The following is a 19,095-nucleotide window of genomic DNA, read 5'->3' as shown; positions in this document are numbered from 1 at the left end:
TTAAAACTAAAGTATCCTAAATCTCGCACATTTGTACTAATCAAGATCTAAAGTACTTTCTCCAAAATCTAAAAAGCCTTTTAGCAAAACCATTATTTAAAATAAAACAAGAAATTTAAAATCTCAATTAGAACTTTTTAATTAATTACTTAAAAAAAATTAATTAATTACTAAAAAAAAACAATACAAAAAAATTATTAAATAAAACAAAAAAATGTAAAAATAAAATATCTTTAAATTGTTGGAAAAATGTAAACTTTTTGAAATATTTTTAAAACATTAATTTTTTGAAAATTTTTTTAAATATAAAAGTTAGAATGCGTTTTTTCGACTAAAAATTCTAAATTTTGTTCGTTAGTATTAAAATAAATAGTTTTTCAAAATTAAAAAGAGTGTTTTTCAGAATCTAAAACCACTTTTTAATAAAAAGAAACAAAAAATGTAATACAGGAAAATTAAAAAAAAATACATTCGTGAAAAAAATATATGTATATTATAAAAATTTTAATTAAATTTTTTTTATTAAAAAAAAATGAAAGTTATTAAAAGCAAAATTTTTCATAAAAATAAAATTAATAAACTCGGTATAAAGGCATTATTTGAATCAATTAGAACTAAGATAGTTTTCTTATAAAATAGTGTGTGAAATATCGCCAAACTCAACAAAAGAAGAACAAGAGTAAAATAATTTAAAACAATTAAATCTCTTAAGCTTTATTAAGACATCCTTATATCATTCGAAAGGTCTGAGTTACTTCTTTTTAAACCGTTCTTAAATTAAAAATCGTTTCATAATTAACGCAGAAAAGGGCTTCAAGTGCGCCGTAGTGGGAATAATCAGGGTTTTTAACTTAAGTCGAGATTTTGAAACTATTTCAAACATTGAATGAGGGAAGGAAGGTGTTAAAGTTGATTGGAGCGTTCCATTATAGCAGAATACTACTGATCCTTAAAAAGATATCGTTAACTGATGATTCCACCGGCCCACAAACCACACCAAACTGTTTTTTCTGAATGAAATGGCAGCTGTTGAATCTCTTCAGGTTGATCCCCAAATGCGATAGTTTTGCTTTGTTAACTTACCTATTGAGCAAGAAATGAGCCCCATCGCTGAACAAACAAAACGCTGGAGAGCGTCGGATCTTCTTAGAACTTTTCAAGATCCCATAGAACGAAGCGATGTCGCTTGAGAAGGTCAAGCGACTTGCAAAAGCTGTATTTTGTACGCTTTCAATTTAAGGTCTCGACGCAAAATGCGCCCTCAGAGTTGCTGCGAACGGTGCCGAATTGACTATTCACGCTCTTCGTGTATATTACGTGGTTTATTCGGTTGAATATTATCCAATAATAAATGCTGAGACTCAAGATGGCTGCTGATGTTGCGAATAGTAATCTCAGGTGCGATTATGTTGGCCATAAGTTGAGCAAAGCGAAACACATTCTTTGCAGAACGTGGATTTTCGTAAATAAGTGAACCGATTCTCAAACGTGAGTCAGGTGTAAGTTTTTTTGAGATGAAATACCAAACAATATTGGACGAAAATGGCATGACAGCTGGACACGACTCACACGTGATCTGTCAAAAAAAGGTTATTGAAAAAAATGTGTCTACTTGGATCATTCTTTGCGTTTCTGTAGAATAACGCAAGGCGCTAACTCTCAATATGGATGAGTTTTTTTTTTTGTATTTTACCCTGAACAGGGTATGTTAAGTTTGCCATGAAGTTTATAATACTCAGAGGGAAACGTTGAGACCCTATAAAATTTCGATTGAGCCAAGATCGTTCGAAATGTGGCATGTCCGCAAAATTGTACAAATCGGATCACTATAGTTTTTAACTGACTTACAAACAGAACGATTAGAATTAAGTTCTTACAAGGAACCTTCTGCATTTGTGAAGGCTTCGATACAGCCGAAGTTAACGTTTTGTCTTGTTTTTTTTTCAACTTAATGCAAAAACCAAAATATGCGGTTTAAGGGAAATATTTAAACATTTTTAATATTGTGTTATACTATTAATATTATTCTCATCTCTCCCTCTTCACATTTTTTCTTCAACTTTTATAAGATTAATCCCATTAATCCCACATAAGTGAAGTCAAAAGTGTTTGTTTTGATTCGAGTCCAGTTTTTCCAGTTGGCTCTGCGCTTTCGCTCGCAAATTTAGTACATGAAAATATTATTTTTAAACTCACACACATCTTTCCTTGGCGCAATTTGTATTTTCGCTCTTCATTTTTATTTTTATTCTTTTTTTTAATGTCTCGATTAGTAACCCTCCCACATGGCGTCTTGTGCTTAATTTGAAAACTAGCAAATAAATAGAAATCACTCGTCAAGTCGGCAAATCGGCGAGGAAAATATTTTTTATGCAAATATTTATTAATTTGATGACTTGCAGAAAGCGATTCGCAAATGAACTGCCAAGCGTTTGAAGTCTACAAGAGTCGTCTCTCATAAATGAATCGTAGAATTTGAATAAAACGGCTATAAACAATATAAAATATTATTTTATAATTGGTATGCTAACCATAAATAGAAAAAATAATTTTTAATGATTTTCTGTAAAATGCTTTTTATGACGCGTTCTAATATGTCTCTTCAGGGAATGTTCCATCGCATATTCGCTAGCGCACTCGAACAGAAATTGCAGAGCAAATAAGAGATCCGATGTAATTATGAAGTCTAAGGGAACTGACAGAAATAAAAATCGTTCTGGAGAAGTAACTTTCAAAATAGAGTTTTCATATTATTCCCTCCCAAGAGCAACACCCAACAATTTCGGCTCAACAAACCGCGATTTAGGTATTAAATTCGGTCTATATTTTTTTTGTACGTATTTTTTACATTTGGACTTACATAATACGAAAACAAAAAGGTTTTTACTTCGCTTACGGTGCTTAAAAGCATACAGATCAAAACAATGTGTTGATCAGCGCCCCAATTAGTACATGATTTTTGCAAGTATAATTGTTTCCAATTGGTCGGGTGGAAGGGTCATCTTTTCCACCTTAGTCGGATTCGAGACCGATCTAAAACCTTTACCGTGTTGTGGGTCAGGCAGCCGGCCGCAGTTCGACTCAAAACTGAACTCAGTTTTCTATTCCACCTGCCTTTAGGTTTAAACCACAGCCACCACGAATCTCCATAGCATAGTACTTATTGGCTTTTAGTCGCCTCTTACGACAGGCATACCTTACAACGGGCAAATTCTACCCCTGCTCGCTGGGGGGCTTGATCGTTCAGTTTATATGGCAGGTATGGTATACTATATCGATCTGATCAATGTTGCGAAATTTTGTGAAAATATCTTGTTAAATAAAGAGTTTTCCCTCCAAGGACCTGATTTTGATCGATCGGATTGTATGGTAGCTACATATACACTATAGAGGTCGGCGCTTCTGACATGTGAGCGCTTCTTCAGGAGAAAAAAACGTGTGCAAAATTTCAGAACGACTAGTTCATGTATATAACAGGTCAATTGAAAAGTCCTCGGCCTAACACATTTTTTTTATAAATATTCATTTTTTTTTATTAATATTATAGTTCCCTTCAAAGGTGATACATTGGTTAGATTTCATTCTTCAAACGGTCTAATAACGGTATGTAATAGTCGCTCTTCACGGGTTTTCCTCCCAAAATACATTGGCCAAAATACCCAAAATACCTTGCCATCCAGGTTTTGCGCTTTTCCGCGCTTTGAAGCGGATTCATCGTGTGCAGTTCACGCGGTTGACTGTCGTTTGGACTTCGTAGTGAAATTATGGAGCCATATTTCATCCATTGTCAAATATCGACGCAAAACCTCGGGTTTATTACGCTTGAACATTTCCAAACAATTCTCCGAATCATCAGCTCGTAGTTCAAAGTGAGTTCGCGCGGCACCCACTTTGCACATACATACCTTTCTCATACCTAAATATTCATGAATTAATGAATTATTTATAGAATATCTCGCACAACTTTACTTTTCGGTCATCCAAAATTATTTTGTGGACTTTTCTGATATATTCGTCGATAGCAACCTCTTTTGAACGTCCACCGCGTTCATCGCCTTCAGTGCTCATTTCACCGCGTCTTAACTTAGCATACCAATCCTTTACGCCAAATTTTGCTGGAACGGTGTCCGGAAACTCGCCATCAAGCCGAGTTTTTGTTTCAACTGTATTTTTTCCCTTCAAAAAGCAATATATTTTTCACATCAACAAAAGTTGTTTCACTCCTCACGCTGATCTATGCATTCAAAGGGTCTCCGATGTTTTTTTTCAGAGTATATATACCAAGTTTCTCCATTCTTACTGAACATTTCACTTTCCCTTTCATCGCATTCGGTCTAATTTCATCACAATTCTCACGTATGCCTAATATTGATAACAATAAACTTCTAATTATCTCATGCTAATTACGTAATACCTCCAAAGGTGTTTGAATTTCGACGTGTGCCATATTTTGAGCCGATAAGACCGATTTTAGCAAAATAATTCTGCTTTCTTGCTCATGCAAAAAAGCGCTCTAGAATTGAAGCAGTGGTCAGTAAAATATTGCTGATAAGAGTTCTTCGGTTTTTCGCTTGCTTTATTTTTATTTTTCCCCCATTTTACTTTCTTTATATTTTAAGACCTCGAAATACTTAATGCAGCTTTCGCCTACATACATTGCGATTACACCACATATCGTAAAATATACATTTATGCACACATACAAACAAATATATGTTCACGCGTATAAACCTGCCGATTCGCTCGGACTCAACGTTCATTCATAAAAATTTATTGAATTGAATACTCACAGCGCTGATATGGTAGCTTGGTAAACATTGTAAAACAATTAAAAATTGCTGAATGAAATTTTTTCGCACAGGAAATTCTGAGCATTTTCGCTGTTAAACCGTGGATTGAAAGTAATCAAGATATGATGAACATTTTTTATTTTTTATTGGGGTCGTGATAACGTGATATGCAGGTGGAGTAAGAGTTATTGATGATGTATGTATGTACTTGTATGTTGGTAAAATAGCTTCTAGACTCTGCCAAGAATATACATACTTAAATACCTGAAAACTGTTTTGAATACGAGTTATGAACAAATCACCACTTAAGTTATTCATTATCGGTAGCAAACTACGTGGGTAATGTAACGTTGACCAGTGTATGAAACTCATGATATTAGGTATACTCGTATGCGTACTAGGGGAAGTACTGTACCAAATTGTTACATTTTTAAAACCCGACAATATTTTAATCCAAAACAGGTGTACACGTTTTTCCTCAAGATGTCTGACAAATTGAATAATAATATCGACATTAAAGCATTAAGGTACTTATATTCGGTATCTGCGGTATCTTGAAAAGCATTACCTCCAAATTGGAATTTTCAAACCGCAACATACAAATAACAACACAAAATTACAAAATTTAGGTCAAATTGTTCGAGTGGGATATAAAATTTCAACTATACGAGGGCTGCTAATAATGAAAATAATCATATTTATCAACGAAACTGGTTATTTATTTTTTTTTTTTCGTTGGATTTGGCTCGTCTTGGAAGACCCACACGGTCGATTGCTGTTTTGTTTCGGGCTCATACGCATAAATCCATGATTCGTCACCTGTGACGATCTTATAAACGTCTTTTGAAGCACCGCGATCGTATTTTTTCAGCATTTCTTTACACCAATCCACACGAGCCTTTTTTTGAGCGATTGTCAAATTGTGCGGGATCCAACGAGAACAAACCTTTTTTACGGCCAGGTGTTCATGCAATATCGAATGTATGCTGGTGGGAGAAATGCATAGGCATGCCTCTATCTGAAGGTATGTTACATGACGGTCTTGCATTATCAGTTCACGTACGGCATCGATGTTTTCTGGCACAACGGCTGTTTTTGGACGACCTTCACGGAATTCGTCTTTGAGCGAGCGTCGGCCACGATTGAATTCGTTGTAACAGTTTTTCACAGTGCTATAGGATGGTGCTTCATAGCCATACAAAGATTTTAGTTCATCGATGCACTCTTGTCGTGATAATCCACGTCGAAAGCTGTGAAAAATGATCGCACGAAAATGTTCACGAGTTAATTCCATTTTTTGGCCGAGATGAATTTTTTAATTCCCTGTAAATAAAACAATTCACGATTAAATGACAAAACGTTCTGAGTGACGTTATGCTAAAAAATGTCAAACTTTACAATAGAAATGTCAGATTGCACCTGGCAACACTTAGTGTTGCCTAGTCCAGAAATACATATATATAGCAGCCTATGTAGGTGGGTGGTGGGACGACCATTGTTCGATTTTTTATCGATTTACAGTGAGTTTAAAAAATTACTTTTCCGTTACCTTCCATTTCTAACGTGTAGCCAATATTAGAAAATATTTTGTAATAATGAAAAATACATTTTAAATACTTGCTCCAATCTTCCAGTCCAGTTGTCTATTATAGCCATTTATCTTGAAATTAAATTTTCCGCATATTCCACAGCAAGCGACATCCTGGTAAGCTGGAGTAGCCAAATGAAATCTAGCGCTGAATGTTTTCTTGATATTTCGGCTTTCAATAAAACCCAAACATTCTCTAATGATTTGGCATCTAGTACTGTGGTGGCCAATCTAAAGTAGAATACAGAGTTTGCTCCTATGTTTTGGATCATTGACTCCTAGCAATATCCAATCAAGTTGTTTTTGCCGTAAAGTAGTTATTTCTGTGTGCTTCAGTAAATTTTATCATTCCAACGGTGTTCAGGATTTCTGTGAAGAACCATCAATCATTGAATAGAAAATCACCCATTAGCAAGCAGCTTTTGGGGTGCTTAACACTCCTTTGAATAAGTGCTTGTCCTTTTCTTAGGAAAGCACCCATCAAGGGGTTGAACAATACAAAAGTTGTCTCTTCTGCAAATGCCTATAACAGATCTAGGGAATATGTCGGATGCGAAAGCAATTCGAAGGCCAATTAATGGAATTTCTTTATTTTTTCAAAGGCGGCCGTTTTTCGGCAATTTTCGTCCTTCAAAGGGCCTAATAACGCTATCGATAGTGGGATAGGGCATCTCAAAATACAGACGCCAGGCACTCTGTTGCGCTTTTCTATGCTTTGGAGCGGGTTCATCGTGTGCAGTCCACTGGTATGACTGTCGATTGGGATTCGGAGAGAAATGATAGACTTTGCTTCATCCATTGGCACATATCGATGCAAATGCTCTGGTTTATTACACTTGAACAACTCCAAACACGCTAGGAATCATCAACTCGTCGTTGTTTTTGGTCAAAAGTGAGCTCGCACAGCACCCATTTTGCACATTACTTTCTCAAACTCAAATATTCGTGAATGATATGATGTAGGCATTCAGTTGATACCTTTAGAACTTCACTTTACGGTTATCTAAAATTTTTTTGCGGTATTTTTTGCTGCTTTCGTCGGTAATAACCTCTTTTGACCGTCTTCGGTACTCATTTTATCACTTCTTGACTTAGCATACCAATCTTTAATGGTTAACTTTCCTGGGATAGTGTTCGAAAACTCGTCATCAAGCCAAGTTTTTGCTTCAACTGCGAAAAGCGATATTTAGTCAACATGCGAAACTCCTTTTTATCCAAACTGAAATTCCAGAACACCTATTAATTAACTGCACAGTAGTCTGCGTACGCAAGATAAAGGCCCTTGGGTTCAGGTTACCAAAGAAGGATCTCAAGCAGTATATTGGAATTTATCAATATGCTGGAGTTAGGTGGATCGTTGTGACTTAGGAGAATGCACAATAGATCTAAGATTGCGGTGCAATGATATAATTCACAAACTAATGATCCGACAGCTGTCAAATTTATACACACGCCTTTTGAAGGTTAGGGCTCACTAAAAATTAAATGGATTTATTTCAAGTAGGGTCAACTATATATCAATTGACCGTCATATATAACGTAAAATATGAAAAAAACTATGAACTTCTTCCCAAAAATATTAATATAGTACTATAATTAATTTCTTTCCAATGTGAGTAATTAGGTTAGTATATTCTAAAATTCTTTATATATAAAACAATTGCAACAACAACTGCAACAAAGCCCCAAATAGTATTGTATGTATGTATGCTTGCATAATACAAATATAATTGACCAATTTTGTTTTACATTAGAACCAAATAAATTCAATGCCAAGAAAATACTTAAAGCGGAAATCTATTTGTGCAAATCAGCTAAAACTAAATTAATACTGAAATCTGCCACAATTGGGATTTCCAAAAGAAAAGAAAAAACACAAAACAAAAATAAATAAAAAAATATAAAAAATACGAAAATATAAAACCAAATAAAAGTTGGCAAGCAAATAAATTTGAAAACCATAAAATCAACACCCACAATTCGTGAGAGTGCACCGAACAAATCGATGCATTGAGCAACGAAAGAACACATTAGTCATCGACTCATCGAAAATACTTACATATATACCGTTGTGCGCTCTATCTACACATACATATGTACAAGTATATACATAAATAAACACGTGAATGACATAACTGAAACAATTGGCATTACCGGAAGAGCATACGCGGACACGAATATACTAATAGTGAAAAAGGTAAGCAAATTTCACATAAATTTTATGGCGGGTACCAACAAGCCTCCAAATATATTTTTAGTCATATAATTTCGCGCGCAAAAGTCTATCAGCGATTAAGCTAAGGATTTGTTATCTAACTAGATAATCTAATGGGAGATTCCACGTCATTGGGCAAAATATAAGGAATGCTAGTTTTCTTCCTATTGTACCATTATATTAACGGTTGTCCGATTCGCTTCGCTTTACGAAATATAAAATTAACTGGGTTAAACTCTGCCGAACAACCAGGCTATATATTTTTTGGCGGTTGAAGGGGTGGAAAATGCCTGCCGCATCGTTAGTGCTGTTTTCACAGCAACGGTATGTGCCACTTGTAGATCACTAAAAACCCACATCTAAGTAACCATCGCCCACCCTGGAACCCCATTTGCGTTCCATTTTTATAATTAAGAGATTTACATCTGCGTAGCTGCGTCCAGGTTCTGCTTTTTGTTGCGTAGCAAAATTGCTGCGATTTTCTCCAGTATGACCCTTATTAAACCAGGTCTTCTACGGCGGTGCATTCTCGTTGCCCTCTCAAACATTTAAAGAATATGCGTTCAGCGTCGTCTTCTGTCGCGTCGTTGTATAAGCATGACGGCTTTTCGACTCTTCCCATTCTGTGAAAGTACTTCTTGATGTATCCCTAACCGGATAATACCTGAGTTGTGTAAATACCGAGTTCTCCAAATTCACGGCTTGTCCATAAGTTTAGGTTTTTATTAGTCTGGTTTCCAGCTGTCGCGACTCTCATTCTCCCATCTTCGCTACCACGTTGTTTGTACTCGTATCTTTCTTTATTTGTTCTATTGCGCTCTAGCTTTTTTCGGATATTTTCTTTAGCTCCCACAGATTTTTCCTTTCGTATGCCAGGGGGTCAATTGAGGCATTATCGCTTATAACTAATATTGCATCACCTGACACTGTTCGGTAGGCTGATGCAGCTCTGAGGGCTCCGGTGCGGTATACTCTGGCCACTACCTTACGCCGGCTTTTCTTTTTAAGCACATCTGCTCAGACCTCAGATCTCTACGAGTATAATAGAACGCTGATTGTCGTCGATATTAGCAGCTCGGGAGGTGATTTTCACTGCCTTTCCTGCGCCGTAATGGATTTGTACCCAGAAGGTTACTCTGGGGTCCAGGTATATTAGGCAATTTACTCCTTTTTGAGTCCTAAGAATTTCCGAAGTCGTTTGCATACATTTTTCGATTTTTTGAGAGCTATGTGCTTATTTATTCGCAGTAGTAGCTCTATTTTTTCTGTAGCGAGCTGGAGAATGTATAATATATTGCTACTTTAACTATGTGAATAAAATTTCGTATAATTTTCAAAGATTTTTACTCATTACTAAAGTTCCTTTATTATGTCCTCTTTTTATATGGCAAATTCAATAACATTAAAAGTCAAACTGATGAAAGCTTTTTTGTTTTCATTTTCACAGCAATATATGGCAATAATTTTCGAACCAAATTGACAGGGTATTAAAATAGTCAAATTTACGCTTGACACTCAAGTTGGCGTGTAATTTCAACACAATCGGATTTGACAGTTTATTGCCCTTTGAGTAATTGATTTTGGCATAATAAAAATCACACATTAGTATTGGAGTGTTTCACCTCCATATGATAAATATTCCTTATATGAGCATACCATATTATTTGCAGAGGAAACTGCTACACGTTCCTTAAAATTTAATGTTATTCGAATAATATTTCGATTTCATCAAAGAGTTTCTTGATTCATTTATTGTTTCGCCTTTTATTTGTTGTCTAGAGCAGAATTTGAACACCCAGCTGAGCACATCTGAGCTCCTGATCGTGCTTTAGATTAATCCGCAGTATCACCTGTGTAATTGAAGAAAAGAATTTCGGCGACTTGAACTAAAAGTCCTCAAAACTGTCTCAAGACTATTGATATAAATATGTACACATTTTGTATGAGAAAGTAGATTTCGAAAGAAAAAGGAAAAAGGAAATGGGAATTATTTCAGAATCTACTTTCTTACCTTAAGAAGGTATTCCAAATACTTTTCTAAGCACTTTTTCATCCCCTGCAAACGTTCTCATTTATTTACACATTGTTTTAAATAAAATCTGCTGCTAATTAAGAGCGACAAATTTCGAATTGAAAAACTAATTTTGACGCTAAAATTCGCTAAATCATGCCAAGCAACACTTACAAGCGTACATACAGCCACATGACCGGAAATAGAGTAATTGAAATATCATACGCGAGCAGAACTAAAACTTTTTGCTAATGTCAATCAAACAACGCAAATATATGCCGAACAAAGTCAAAGTGATCAGCATACGTCATATCCAAGTACATACTATATGCAAGTTGATGGGTGCCTATTCGGTGCGTTGATGGGTTCGTCATAGAAGACGTGAGAAATTTTCTACATACATATGTATATAAATATACACGAATTTACTTATGAATGAAATAAGTATAATTGAATTTTGAGTGCGTAAAACTTTTTTAAGTTATTACGGATCTTTTTTCATAAAATATCTCTTGGGTAGAAACGTATAGAAAATGACTTTGCAAAATTTCAAAACGATATCTTAAAAAGTGACGGACTAGTTCGTATATATGCAGACAGACGGATATGGCTAAATCGACTCAGCTCGACATACTGATCATTTATACTCGTATATATACTTTATAGGGTCTCCGACCCTTTCTTCTGGGTTTTAAAAACTTCGTGACAAACTGTTCAGGGTATAAAAACTCAACTTCAGTTACACCGAAGCTATATTACCCTTCACGGTTAAATTTTATGGCAGCCATATGCTATACGAGGTATGACAATTAAGTAATGAGACTGATTCCATAAAAGCCGTATATTTGAAAATTATTCTACAACTCTGCCATCCCCTTCAAAGTAGTTCCCTTGAGCAGCTATACAGCGATTCCAGCGCGTTTTCCATGCTTCGTAACATTTCTGGAACGCTTCGACAGGGATGTCAGCGAATACCCCCGTCACGGCTGCCTGGATGTCCATAATCGACTCAAAATGGGTTCCTTTGGCCACTGATTTTGTTTTAGGAAACAAAAAAAATCACAGGGTGACATGTCGGGCGAATAAGGCGGCTGTTGCAACACGGCGATCCCTTTAGAGGCCAAATACTGGGACACGCTGAGGGCGGTATGGTACGGCGCGCTGTCGTGATGAAGGATTCTTGATTTCGGCAATAAAATCAGTCTCATTACTTAATTGTCAAACCTAGTAACCCAATCTATGTAAATAATTTCTTCAGAGATTTTACCGTTCTCTTAGACAATAATCTGTACTGATTTTAGTGGAAACTTCTTGTCTAATAAACAAGTTTTCACACAAGGCCTTGATTGTTATCGTTCATTTTGTATATCAGCTATTTCTTGTAGTGGTCAGATATCGGCAGTTCCGACAAATTGGTAGCTTCTTGGGAAAAAAAAAATGTATGTAAATTTTCAGAATTGACGTATGGAACAACTTGGCACATCTTACGTCGAAATCTTAAACTGTAAGCACACAAAATACAGCTTGTGGATGAATGAAAACCACTCGACCTTCCGAAGCGACTTCGCTTCGCCTTGTGGGCTCTTGAAAAGTTCCAAGAAGATTAGAAACCTATCGCTGGCCGTCATAAGAAGAAGACACATATTTTATTAATGTGTATTTTGCTGATATAAAATCTGCCACAAAAAAATAACTGGGGGCTAGAGTTATTAAAAAATATATAAATAATATAAATATTGGTATTGCATTGAAGAAGACTTTACTCAGCATTACAGTAATAGTCCAGTTATTATAGTAAGTTCACCAGTAAGTTCACAAGTATTAACAGACTATAAATGGGTATATCGAATTCCGAGATTCTTACCTAATTTAAGCTTAAATGACTGGACTATAAAGTTGCAATTTAATAAAATTTAAGATCATAACCTACACGAGTTTTTACGAAATAAACAGAATTTTAAAGTCAAGATCACCCCTAATAGATGTGTAATGTGGCTTGTTTTTGCAGTGGTGCTTCCTGTTTATGATTTCCTATTCAATGTAGGCACATGTGTCTACTGACGAAGTTGGTCTATCTTATTTTCCATAGTCATAATTATCTTTTCAATGAAGAGTTGCGAGATCAGAGACCGAGATCGATTGACAGCGATCGATGGCTGCTGTCTGATCGCTCGATCGGTGCATTGCATGGCGACACATTATTTGCTGCGTTGCAAATTATTTCGAAAAATATGCGCGATTGCCCAGAAACAAACAAACAAATGCATAATTATAGACGTGGGCAAAGCATGAAGCGCGTCAAAATAAATAGAATTGCGCGAGAAAAGCTGGAAAAAGAAGAAGTGAGGAAATAAGTAAAAGTTAAGCGCTGGCAGTACGGATAAGTTTTCAAATAATTCTTGACTTGAATTTGGTGCTAGATCAAGACGTTGAGGGGGAGTAACCTTATATTATTAATTGTCGGTTTGACACTTTACTAATAATATATAGTGAATATACAGAGCTATGTCCTGCCCAAACGTGTACGAAATTGTTTAAGAGTCAATTGGGAGATTCGTGAAATTCAGAATTCTGGATTAAAAATTCCCCTTATTCGGCAAATAATTGCGATGGACACAATACTTTGCCATTTTGAACATCAGCAGATGCTCAAAATTTTATTCAAATATATGTATGTATAAATTTTTGGTCGGTTCTCTTGAACCGACGAATTTTTGGTGGAAAGACAGAAAATTTTTTAATCTGCTCTGATTATGCTAGTAACTTTTAGAAAACTTAGATTAACAAAAGTATAAAATACCAAGTCCACGTAACACGCCTTGCTATAAGAAACCCGAGAAAGTAAGGGATAAAAATATGTGAGTGCATACGATAGTGGTCCGATAATTACTGCAAAGTAGCAACGGCAATCCTCCATAAGCTTGACCCATCGAACCTCCAACATCTTCAACTCACTTCCAAAGATCTGCAAGTAAGCCTTCGTGTAGACCTCCTTATTCGATTTAAAAACTCTGGTTAATGAGTGCCTTTTAGGACAGCAGTATCCCGCTCCAGCTCCGAAATGCAGATTCCTTTAGAGAGGGGTGCATTCACTACGATAGCCAAGCGGCATTCAAGACTAGTCAGAGATGCCCGGTCACAACTGAAGTGCTTGATAGGGAAAGCACCCTTTTTCTTATTTCATTCGATTGGAAGCGAGTCGGGTTTCCAAGTTCTGGCGTTGGATTTTTGGACTTCCAGTGAGCTCAGCAAGCGCTGGTCAATAACCAGAACTTGCCGAACTGAGAGATTCTTCTGGCCCAGAGCCACTCGGAACTGCTGGGCCTTAGCATAGTCAATCTCGCCGTAATAACTGAACACTTTCGTCCAATTTGGCTATATGTTAGCTGCGTTGGAAACCGATGAGTTTGTTATAGCAGAAACGCACTTTTTCCTTCCCCAAACCTGACTTTTTTTTTGAATTTTGGCGTTAGACAACTTAAGTCGTCTGAGTAGACCTTTTTGCTCTTTTCGAAGTAGTCGTAGATCTCAGAAAACGATGACAATCTCATTTCTACTCGATAGGACAGTCTTTTCGTTGTTCGGCGAAGGTTTGTAACGCAATTTCTACTGTTTCGACTGTGCTTTGGGCTATAGTCAGCATCTGTGAATAAAAGTTTCGTGGACGGTCACTAAATGGCTTCTTCGGATAGCGCTAAAAACCCTCAACTGTCGTCCGGACTGAGCAAAAGCGATACCCATGTGCCGACAGCTTTCTCAAGCCGAATTTTTAGTGGAGGTTATGACGCAGTTAATGCTTTGAGAAGCCTACTAGTTCGGTATTCTCATACATCTTCACTCACGCTTCCAACCAGCCGTTTTCAGGGCACGTAAAATTTCATTAAGTCAAATTTTGATGGTTGCCATTTAAGGAGAAGAATTACTGCATACCACATCCAAGCATTATTTCGTACCATTTCAGGTTTTTTTTTATTTATGCTCCCGCTCATGTTATCGTCTCCAAAAATGTACTTATTGGATCGCCCTCGTATGTTTGTATGTGTGTCAAAGTTGACTGAACACTGCACGTTGAAATCAAAGAGATGATCGCGCGTTCAATAGACACGCCACTTACATACATAAATACCATATACAATGTATGTGCATATGTGTATAGGAAACTTAGACTGTCAACCGTCGAGTCTGTTGCTAAGAATGCACATTTGCATGAATATACTCGTACTTATTTATATATGTGTGTATGAATGTATCTGCCTTTGAAAATGTTAATTGCTGTATCGTATATATGTATGTTTGTATATATACATATGTATGTATGTATCTATGCCAGCCCAGACACGCTCACTCCCACAAAATAATCATCTAGCGACGAGCTTCTAGCTGCTCACTCATTGAGGAAACCGCTAAATATTTGATGACTGGGAAGTGCCCTCATATTTGCCGCAACCCATTGACTGCTGCTCGTCTAGATGACTTTGAATTTGTTTGTTATTGATTTGCGGTGCCTAAGTGAGTATGTGTGTGTGCGTGTGTGTGTGTCGACAGACGGGAATGTGAGCGCTTAATGTCTGTCTGTACCCCGCAGCAGCCACTATTTACTCAGCAGCCGACACCCGCCTAATGTCACACATACCTTCATACATACATACATACATACCTACATGCATTCATACATACATACCTATAAACATATGTGGAGTGTCTGTGTTTACCTTTGTTGAGGTATTATTTTGATTTGCATTTCGAGGCGGCAAATCGAATAATCATTAATCTTTTCAAGACTGCACATATCTAGATAAATATTTATATTGTAATTCATTCAAATATTATTCGCCATTTAATGCCCACAAAGTATCTGCAAATGCCACAGTTAGACACACACACACATGCATACATATTTACAAAAATATATGTTAGGCGGACAAGTCTGCCGGCTACAAGCATCCTATATGCACACACATGAGTACAGACATATCTGTCTATTATATAGAATAAGCAAAGCATTTGCTCGCCGACCGGGTGTGTCTTGAATGGAATATTTCACACGCTTTTTCAGATGAGTAATTCGACATTCAGTTCATCAATTGCAGGAAAATTAATTCTCTTTTTTAGCTTTGCGGTGAAAAGAGCTTTTAGGATGTGTCTGCAATATGCGGAAGATTCAAGAATGAGGTAATATTTGCATAACCGATAAGTATTTTCCAATACGTGTGGAGCCCAGTCTGACTGGGAAGCTGTTGTACATTTCGTCATTCGACTACAGAGAAATTCCTTTCAATCGAAAAAAAAAACTTTCAGAGCAGAGCTCAAGAGAACAAATGTAAATTTCTTGATTTCGAAAAGGCGCTAACAGCTTTAAAATATAGAGCAAGTTTGTACAAAGTCTTCACTTAGTGTTTCAGTACTTGATCCTCCAAAGATATAAAGCTAAAAACACAAAACACTATGGGATAATGAGAGTTGTTCCGTTGCCCGACTATGAGGAGATTCGAAGAGCAATTACCTGCCCGAAAAACAAAAAAATCGGCAGAGATGTATTCTCGGCCGAGCTATTCATATATAGCCAATCGAGGTTTCAGACAAGGATACTCTCTATCGTCAGACTTCCTCAATCTATTGCTGGAGAAAATAATACGAGCTTCAATACTAAATAGAGAATGTACAATCTTCTTTAAGAGTGTATAGCTACTGGCATACGTCGATGATTTTGATATCATTGGCCTCAACAATCGCACAGCTAGTTCTGCTTACTCCGGACTGGTTAAGGAAACGAATCAAATGGGTCTGGTAGTGAACGAGGGCAAGACGAAATATCTGCTGTCATCAAACAAACAGTCATCGGATTCGCGACCTGCCTCCCACGACACTGTTGACTTTGACTTTGCAATCGTCGATAATTTAGCGTTAGAGCGGCTGCGACTTACATGTTGTCCGGATGGAAGAGAACGCTCCAGCTTTGAAAGTTTTCGAATCAGTACCCGCCGTGGAAGCAGAAGAAAAGTAAGACAACCACTCCGTTGGACGGATCAGGTTGAGAAGAAGGACTGGCTGCACTTGGTATCTCGAATTGGCGCCAAATAGCGAAGAGAAGAAACGACTGACCTGCTGTTGTTTACTTAGCTAAAAACTTCGTATGCACTGTCTACGCCAGTAAAGAAGAAGTATAAGAAAAATTATAGAATATAACCGGAACCTACGTTCTTGCCCTATGAAAAGTAGACATTCTCGTTGTTCATTATAAACTACGCAGTTGGTATGATCATTAAGGGACTATTGCGATCATTATGATTTAGTGCACGTATTCGGGAAGAATTGATCTGTTGGCTGCTTAATTTGCAGTGTAACGGATATGAAAATCTTAGGACAGTAAAGACGTCTAAGCGTGGCTTTCTTCGGTAACGGTAATTACCCTGTATGGAGTAAGCGGTCTTCAGACGTGGTTCTACCGGGATCAGATTTCTCTCCGACTAATAGAGCTGACTTTTCAGCAGACATTGAAGAACATCTGAGTATATTCTTGCTTTGAAGAAACTTCTTATTCAATTCTCGCCGTTCGGGGTTGTCATAAAGGTTTTAGGTCGCTCCATTTGTCGCACAACAATCAAGAGCTCATCACAAGTGAGTGACAAGCTAGGCAAGGAAGGCCAGGTCTAGCTTCAAAAAGTGATTCCGCAGTCATATTATTATTGTATTATACAGTTTTGTGGAACGCTCGCAAGCAAATAGTGCGATAAATACAAGAGTTGACTTCAAAGGAATTTAGCTGAATATCCACTTGGTGATCGCCGCTTCCTAGAAAGTGCAAATATTTGCGATAAAAATTTGGAATTTCATTTCACGGAAGCATCAACTATACTCTACTACTTCATACATACACACATGCTTACAAAGAAATTTACATCTTAATATGTTTGCGAGGCGATTTTGCGCATGGGAAGTAAATATAAATATCCGCATTTACTATATTTCTGCGGAATATTGCGGTTCACGCAGTCACAAAGTAGTGAAATCATTTCGAAACTCATTGCCGCCGGCTAGATTGTATGTGCCTCGTATGTAAGTATACATGTATGTGTTGCTGTCCAACTACAGCAGCCTAAAAGTAAGAATGCGCACACCAATTCACAGAAAAACCGCAAAAGCAAGGAAATGCGCGAACGAAAAATATCAGAAATACGAAAATGAAGTCAAATAAGTACAAAACGACGTTCTCGAAGGGATTGCGCAATCGCAACATTGAACGAACGGCCACAATATCAGTGGGCAATCAGGCTGGCGAGCGGAAAGACAGCGCTTAGTCGACACCGTCGCGCAGGCAAGACGCACGAAGGCAAGGCGAGACAAGGTTGTGATTGGAGACAGGCTGACCTAACTCGGTTTAGCTTGGATGGCTGAAAGCTACATGGCTGTTGGCTGCCGTTTGCTGACTGCTGGCGGCAATACAGACGGTCCAAAGTGTGCTCCTTCGGATATAAATGCTCTGTTCTTCTAGTTCTTAAGTTCAGTTGCTAAATATATTGTTCTTTTTGTTGTTGTTATAAAGATTTTGATTGCAATTTATTTTATTTTTTTCGGGTAAATGTACGTGGAATCTGGTTCGCCGGTTTGTTTACCAACAATCACTCGCTCTCTATACACTCACATACAAGGAATTTGCATATAAAAAGTATACACAAGCGTATATAAGTATGTATGTATGTATTTATTTTGATTTTGTTATGGTTATAGGTGAGTTATTTGAAGGAAGGTTGCTGACTTCTAGCTTATGCAATTCGAGCTTTTTTGCATTATCTCTTGGCGGATCTTTTGTTTTCATTTTTGCGGGCGACCTTATGTTGCCATTTCGTAAACAAAACGGGAGCTATGAATGTTCATATATATGTATACATATAGAATGTGTGTATATCTGTATATTTGCTACTCGCCAATGTCCAGCGCTTGCGTAATTGATTCAAATCTTAGGTTAGGTTAGTTTTTGGGGAATATGCATTTGACACTCTTGGAAATTTGCTTGCTTGCGTTATGCATTTTTGGAATTTTTTATTGACAGCATTAAATTACCCCTCATAGCACGATATATAGTATGTATGTATGTATCTAATTGATGGAAATACAATGCATTTTTGTTGTGCTTTTGATTTTTAAGCAGTCACAACTTGACAACAACCACGTCATTCGGACATTCGAGAAACCAGATACGAAAAAAACATTACAACAGCAACAAATTTCATTCAAATGTCATCTCCTTCTTTATTAGCGTAGATACCGCTTACGCGGTTATACCCGAGTTTACAACAGCGCGTTTCCAGTCATTCTTCCTTTTCGCCGTTTGGCGCCAATTGGAGATTCCAAGTGTAGCCAGTTCCTTTTTCACCTTGTCTTTCCAACGGAGTGGAAGTTTTTCTCTTCCTTTGCTCCCACCAGCGGATACTGTGTCGAATGCTTTCAGAGTATTCTTTGTTTTTGTGTAGTTTTCATCGATTCGACATGA

The 19,095-nt window shown here is 37.0% G+C and overlaps 1 protein-coding gene across 3 annotated transcripts in view; it reads left to right on the top strand.

Moving 5' to 3' along the window:
* Window positions 1-19,095, top strand: part of LOC105221944 (uncharacterized) — an 87,704-nt gene that overhangs the window by 2,057 nt on the left and 66,552 nt on the right. For 2 of the 3 annotated variants that reach the window (XM_049451710.1, XM_049451709.1), the window contains exon 2: window positions 8,133-8,575. The gene's annotated coding sequence lies outside the window, so the exon portion shown is untranslated. The remainder of the gene's footprint in view (window positions 1-8,132; window positions 8,576-19,095) is intronic. The other variant, XM_029548604.2, reaches the window with a different exon arrangement.

The sequence above is a fragment of the Bactrocera dorsalis genome, chromosome 3 (assembly GCF_023373825.1).
Source record: "Bactrocera dorsalis isolate Fly_Bdor chromosome 3, ASM2337382v1, whole genome shotgun sequence".
In the NCBI taxonomy this organism is placed as follows: domain Eukaryota; kingdom Metazoa; phylum Arthropoda; class Insecta; order Diptera; family Tephritidae; genus Bactrocera; species Bactrocera dorsalis.
This window is presented reverse-complemented; position numbering and strand designations above follow the sequence as displayed.